The following is a 6736-nucleotide window of genomic DNA, read 5'->3' as shown; positions in this document are numbered from 1 at the left end:
AAAAAGGAAGAATGCAAGACTCGCATTTATATAGCATTTTACATGACTATGGGACATCTATATAAGTTAATGTGTCAGGTGTAAACTTTGACAACCTAACACCATCCCAGAGCCTGATTGTTTTGTAACTCTTTCGAGTTATCAACAGTCACAGATTGTAACTCTTTCGAGTACATTCACAGTTCTTGGTTTCCGGGAGTGGGACATGAACCCACAACCCTCTGATTCAAAGGCGAGGGTGCTATGAACTGAGCCACAGCTGACACCTCTCCCAGAGCTTGATACTCTTTCGAGTTATCAACAGTCACAGATTGCAACTCTTCTTTGAGTACAATCACATTTCTTGGTTTCCAGGAGTGGGACATGAACCCACAACCCTCTGATTCAAAGGCGAGGGTGCTATGAACTGAGCCACAGCTGACACCTCATCCCAGAGCCTGATACTCTTTCGAGTTATCAACAGTCACAGATTGCAACTCTTCTTTGAGTACAATCACATTTCTTGGTTTCCAGGAGTGGGACATGAACCCACAACCCTCTGATTCAAAGGCGAGGGTGCTATGAACTGAGCCACAGCTGACACCTCTTCCCAGAGCCTGATTGAATATTTATTTATACTGGAATACAATTTAGAATCGGAGCTTCTGGAAAAACCATTTATTCTTTCCTGTCTTGTACCTTTCCTCAAACTTTACTTTGGCTTCCCGTCTGGCTTTGCGTTTCAAAGCAGGATCCCTAAATACATCCTTGTTCACAATGGTCTTATCCAGAGGAATGTCAACTGAGTATCTGGTTGGCATCAGATGGTTGTAGTTATATACTTTCACAAAGGACTTGATCTTGGATCTCTTGGCCACCTTCTTCTTGCCCATTTTGGCAGTCACTTTACGAGGGTAACGATCTATACCAGCAACAAGAGCGTGACTGTAGGGTCTGTCAGAGGTTCCATCATCGATGTTCTTCACGATGACACCTTTGCGCCCAGCCAGCACCAGAACAACCTTCCCAGGTTTCATAAGCTTTCCCATTTCGGCTCCGTTGCTGCTGCTCAATGGCCGCCACCCACCTGAAAAGCTTCACAGTTCTTGGTTTTCCGGGAGTGGGACATGAACCCACAACCCTCTGATTCAAAGGCGAGGGTGCTATGAACTGAGCCATAGCTAACACCTCTTCCTGGAGCCTGATACTCTTTCGAGTTATCAACAGTCACAGATTGCAACTCTTTTCGAGTACAATCACAGTTCTTGGTTTCCAGGAGTGGGACATGAACCCACAACCCTCTGATTCAAAGGCAAGGGTGCTATGAACTGAGCCACAGCTGACACCTCCCTCCTAGAGCCTGATAGCGGATTTCCCTTCATTTGTAAGGGATGAGTTGTGAGAACAGGCCGATTTGCAAATCTAGCAACATCAGCAATTCACCTTGGCTATAATGGTCAGAGAGAAGAAAGAAATATCGTGTAATATGATTGGTGACTTCCTGAGAATGTGATACAAATGTAATTTATTTCTTTACCTGGCAATGATTGGATATAATTGCTGTTGCATGAAAGCAGCTCAACAGAAGCAGGCAGGCAATAATGTAATTAAGGCCTCAATCAAGGTCCATTATCCGATGTTGAAAAATTCTCCCAGCATTGCACAGGCACTCCAATGTATTGGGAGCCCAGCAACATTTCAGGGCAGGCCTCCTAGGTCAGAAGGACACTGGGGGCTGAATGAAATGCCTCAGTGTCAGGGAGCTGCAATCTAATCATGGCCCCAGGTGTTCTTGGGGAGGGATTTTCCCTCCACTCTGAGGCCCATCACAATCCTGGACCTTGTATTTTTAAACCGACTATAGAGCCTGCCATGAGGTGCCCCTTAAGTCTCCCTCTTCTTCAGCATCATCATCTCTCCCAGTGGGGCTGCCAGGAAGATATTCCTGTAGGACCTCCCATTGACCGCCCAAATCCTTGGTCCCAGTGCCAGACAATTTTATATGTGCAAAAGATTCAGCCTGGTGTCTCTGTGTCTTAGTCTCCCTAACTAACAGAAATGTGTGGCATGTTGACAGACAGCAGTTTACAGCTTGAATACTTGGGCCGTTGACCCATACGGTTCTGATGTATAGTTGTATATTGGCACCTTCATTATAAGGTATGCTAGCACCTTCCAGGTCTGTTTGCAGGTTCCACAATGTTGATGCTGGATGCTGCTTGCCAGACATACTGCACAGCTGTCCTCTGGGGAGGGTACTCTGAAGTGCCAAACAGGGCAGATTTACTTGCACTCACCTCATGCAGCAGACATTTGGTGCTGGTTCATTCCATCATTTGCTCATCTGTCATTTGTCCATACATTTCTTTTCCCCAAAACAAGCGTTTATCTGTCACTTCTTTTATAACATAAAGTCTTTGTAAAATCTGCCACATATGGCCACACACTTTGAAGTAGTGGCACCCTTTAAATCCCAGCTGTAACCCTTTAAGCCTTGTTGTTGGGATATGGGTGACAATGACAATATTTATTGCCAATCCCAAGTTGCCCTGTGAGTGTTAAGATTTATCTACATGGTGTGGGACTGGAGTCACATTAGGGCTAGACCAGATAGGGTGGCAAGTTCCCTTCCTTGAAGGGACTTAGTGAACCAATTGGATTTTTACAACCATCCAGCAGCTTTTGTGATATTTAATTCTGGCAGTAGATGACAAATCAATAGATATATTAAATTTAACTTCACAATTTGTCATATTGGGATTTTAATTAATTCTGTCTGGGATGCAATCCCAGTACTATAACCGTTACTTTATCATATCATCAATTTCTAGTGCCCACTTTGACAAGCTCTCAGTGCTTGAATCTAAAGCCTAAATACCTAAGATATGATACTGGAAAATCTGGTGGTAGTGGCCCTCGCAGGCTTCTATGGGACTGCAAACCTTGCAATGCAGCAGCCCTATAGCTTCAATGTTGTAACTGGAAAAGTGTTCCCTTTCTTCATTGTGTCTGTTTATGCGTGTGCATGTGTTTGTAGATGTCCCTTAGTGCATGTGTGTATGCTCAATCTGTAGGTTTCCATTTTTGTAGCTGCTGCAACATTGTTCCAGGATATATAACTCATTATTTATTTGCTAATTTGTATTGTGAAATGGTCTGCCAAAATTCATTGCTACTTATCTTCTTCTGGTCAAACTAAAATTCTACAGGAAAAAAAACTGAAAGAGCAGATATAAGAGGAGCAATAAACGTGTTTAGTAGAGAACTGCCTTGGCAAGGAGCCTCTAAACTCTGCTTACTGACACTTGATCCAGATACAGGTGTCATTGATGCGTGTGGGATACATAAACTACTTGGAAGCACCACTGCTGGGCATTGTCTCAGTCTTTTTCTAAGCTTCTGGATTACACATTTCAACTGTTTTGTTTCCAATAATTATAATAATGATCCACCGAGTCGTTGGTCGACAAGGATTTCACTCTGGGTTTTTAAGTGAGAGGAAAGCAAAATCTGAACTATGGTGGTGGCATTTGCATGCAATGTCCTCAGGGCACTACTGTGTATTATTTGAACAGCTGCTATGTTGGCACAATGTTTCCATGCAACGAAAGTGCTCTTTAACACTGTGCATCTTGATTCCTTTTCTGAGGTGAGCATGTGCCAAACCTGTTTTCCTCTACTGGTAATAATTTTTTAAATTGCAGGTCATGAAGCTGTGAGCCTTTCAGAGTTCAGGCTTTTTTTTCAGGTCAATGCCACTGAAAGGGTCAAAGTTTCCTGAACTTGGAACCAGATCTGAACAACTACATATTTTCAGAGGCCAACCAGTCAGGGTTTCCATTTTATGTTTAAATGGGAGTTCTATATTCTCTTTAAAACATAAATAAGCCTTTTCCTATACTTTTTATAAGTTCTGTACTGAAATTTAAAGAAATCAATCCTATATGTCATAAGTTGGACTGGGTAGAATTGCTTATTAACAGGATTGTTTTAATAAGAACCACTATTCCATTATACTACCAAGAGATAACTAATCTTGGAAGAGGCCTGAATCTAATAGGAATTGTCTTTTACTGGATTTGCCCACTAATCGATGTACAATATTCCCTGCTTGCCATCCCGCAATCATTTATTCAGAATTTTATTTTATTTTTTCATTTCTATTTTCCTCCTCTATTATCCCCTTCTGTTCTGAAGAGCTGCCTTTTGCTGGGAGACTTCAGTGGCCAAATTCTCCATGAATACCACAGTGAATGTTAGTTCTGCGTCGTGCAGACTCCTCGTTGTTGAATATCTAAGCTGTAAGTGATTTCATTATCGTATGTGGGTCCTTTCATGACTGAGGAGTTCAATGCGCGATCGGCATGGACCGTCCATGGAACCAGCAATTCATGTTGTTGTTGATGCTTGTGAGAACTTTTGTAACTGTGCCATTTCTGGTCTTCCTTTGGGCATGCTGGATGTTGCGAGTATGGCATAAATGGTCCTTATAACATGCTGAGCCAAACTTCAGTGCTTGCCTCCACGTGAGTTGGTCGGCTGAAGTGTTTTTCTAACAGAAGTGGTCTGTAACATAAACGTTTGTAAGGCTGTTTTTTATGGTGTCCTTATTGTTTGTACTGACTGCCTTGATGTTGTATGCCCCAGCTGAGACAGTTCACTGTAAAAGACCTTGTACACTTTGCAGTTTGATCTCCTCCTCTAAGTGATGTAGAAGATGAATGGAAACAGCTCCATGATCAGTTCAAGACTTCAGTAGATGTCCTGGGATACTGTAAATGCAAGCACCAAGACTAGTTCGATGAGAATGATGAATACCTCTCCCATCTTCTCAAACAGAAACAGCTTGCACATGTAACAGTCAACAACTAAGCATCAAGCCTATAAAAATGCTAAACACAAACTCCAGTGTGCTTTAAGAGAAATGCAGAATGACTGGTGGAGCACAGAAGTTGATGAGCTGCAACATGAGAAGCATGGTCCACGTTTTTACAATGCGCTGAAGGCTGTATATGGCCCACCCACTACAACCTTTGCTCCTATCCTAACAGCAAATTAAAATGAACAAATCACTGCAGCTGTAATGGGAAGGTGGTGTGAGCACTTCACTGAGCTCCTCAGCAGAGACTCCCACATCTCAGCACATTCCCTGCATCAGATTGAGCAGTTGCCTGAGAAAAAAAGCTTGTCTCTTCCTCCTTCCACTGAAGAGGTGATAAAGGAAATCAAATCAACCAAACAAGGCAAAGCCCCTGGGCCCAACAGCATTCCAGCAGAGAGTTGTAAGTGTAATAGTACAGAGCTTGTCAACAAACTTTCAGACGTCTTCAAGAGTGTCTAGGATCAGGAAAGAGTTCCACAGGACCTCAAGGGCGAAAACATACTTAGCATATGGAAACAGAAATGATCCAAAAATGCACACAGCAATTATCGTGGAATAAGTCTTCTATCAGTCACAGGAAAGATCCCCGCAAGAATCCTTTTAAACTGGCTACTAGACAGCTTTGTAGGTGGTGTCCTCCCGGAATAATTGTAGTTTTAGGGCTAAGCGTGGGACAGCTGATATGGTGTTTGCAACAAGCCAACTACAAGCCGGTACTGCATTGGAATGTGGAGAGGATCACAACCAAGTCCAAACTTGAATTCAACTATCATCTACACAGACACACTTTCAATCAGAGGTCACTGGGCAGCAATCAGGATTGGGGGCAAACCACATTTTGCTTTAATAAGATGACTTACATTGTACAGTGTTCACTCTCTCATTTACCTCTTAATTACATCTAGTACACAGATCCTTTCTTGTCTAGTCTCTGAATTCATGTAATTTACAAGAAGCTATCAAAGAGTTAAGTACACACCATCAAAGGTTCCCTGATAGTTCACATAATTAAGATAGTTGAGCAACTGAGCCATGCAGCCTGGCAAGGTCCTAGGTTTTGTGCCCTTTCCTTGTTGAGCCCACTGATTTGAGCCAGTACAACTACATGCATTTTATAGTTGTTCTCAGCAACCCTGGGGAAATTCACATGGCCCCACTTCTAATCACTAGCTTGTGATCCTGCTGCTTTGATATGTGGGCATCAGTTATGGACAATGTTACATTCATTGTTTAGTTACACTCATTAAGGGTAGACACTGAACATTTTCTAGAGGGGAGAAAAGTCAACATCGTCAGGGAAGAGGAGTATGGGAAAAAAGCCACAGAAACAAACAGCATCGTGCTAAGCTAATTAAATGTCTAAAGTAACATGAAAGAAAACTAGAAAAGTGAGCACTTCTCATAACAATTACCCCACTTCCTCTGTGTGAATCATATCTTTGCTGGGAGTAACAGAAAGTGGACAACAGCTGCAGACTATCCTGACATCCTGTCATGGGAAACAGTTGAGGTGGAAAATTAAGGTAACCCCTGTTAACCAGGAGACGAACTTTCTTAATTATTTAATATGAGGCCAAAATCATTCCTTTTTGTTTCTTTCAGTTTTCTTCTGAATAACTTCATAGAGTCATAGAGTTATACAGCACAGAAACATTGTGTCTGTGCCAGTCATCAAAGCACCTATCTATTATAATCCCTTTTCCAGCACTTGGCCCATAGCCCTGCATGCTATGGCATTTCAAGTGCCCATCCAAATACTTCTTAAGTGTTGTGAGGGTTTCTCTACCACCCCCTCAGGCAATGTGTTACAGATTCCAATCACTCTCTGGGTGAAAAAAACTTTTCTCAAATCCCCCCTAAACCTGCTGCCCCTTA

General features: G+C 42.4%; 1 pseudogene across 1 annotated transcript; it reads right to left on the bottom strand.

Annotated features, from left to right (window-relative positions):
* Positions 1-597: 597 nt before the first annotated feature.
* On the bottom strand, positions 598-1043 carry LOC144672977 (large ribosomal subunit protein eL27 pseudogene; annotated as a pseudogene). Its single transcript, XR_013574232.1, has one exon. The product of XR_013574232.1 is annotated as a large ribosomal subunit protein eL27 pseudogene (transcript).
* Between the last annotated feature and the right edge of the window lie 5693 nt (positions 1044-6736).

The sequence above is a fragment of the Cetorhinus maximus genome, chromosome 3 (assembly GCF_964194155.1).
Source record: "Cetorhinus maximus chromosome 3, sCetMax3.hap1.1, whole genome shotgun sequence".
In the NCBI taxonomy this organism is placed as follows: Eukaryota; Metazoa; Chordata; class Chondrichthyes; order Lamniformes; family Cetorhinidae; genus Cetorhinus; species Cetorhinus maximus.
The sequence above is the reverse complement of the archived record's forward strand: the minus strand, read 5'-3'. Positions and strand labels throughout refer to the sequence as shown.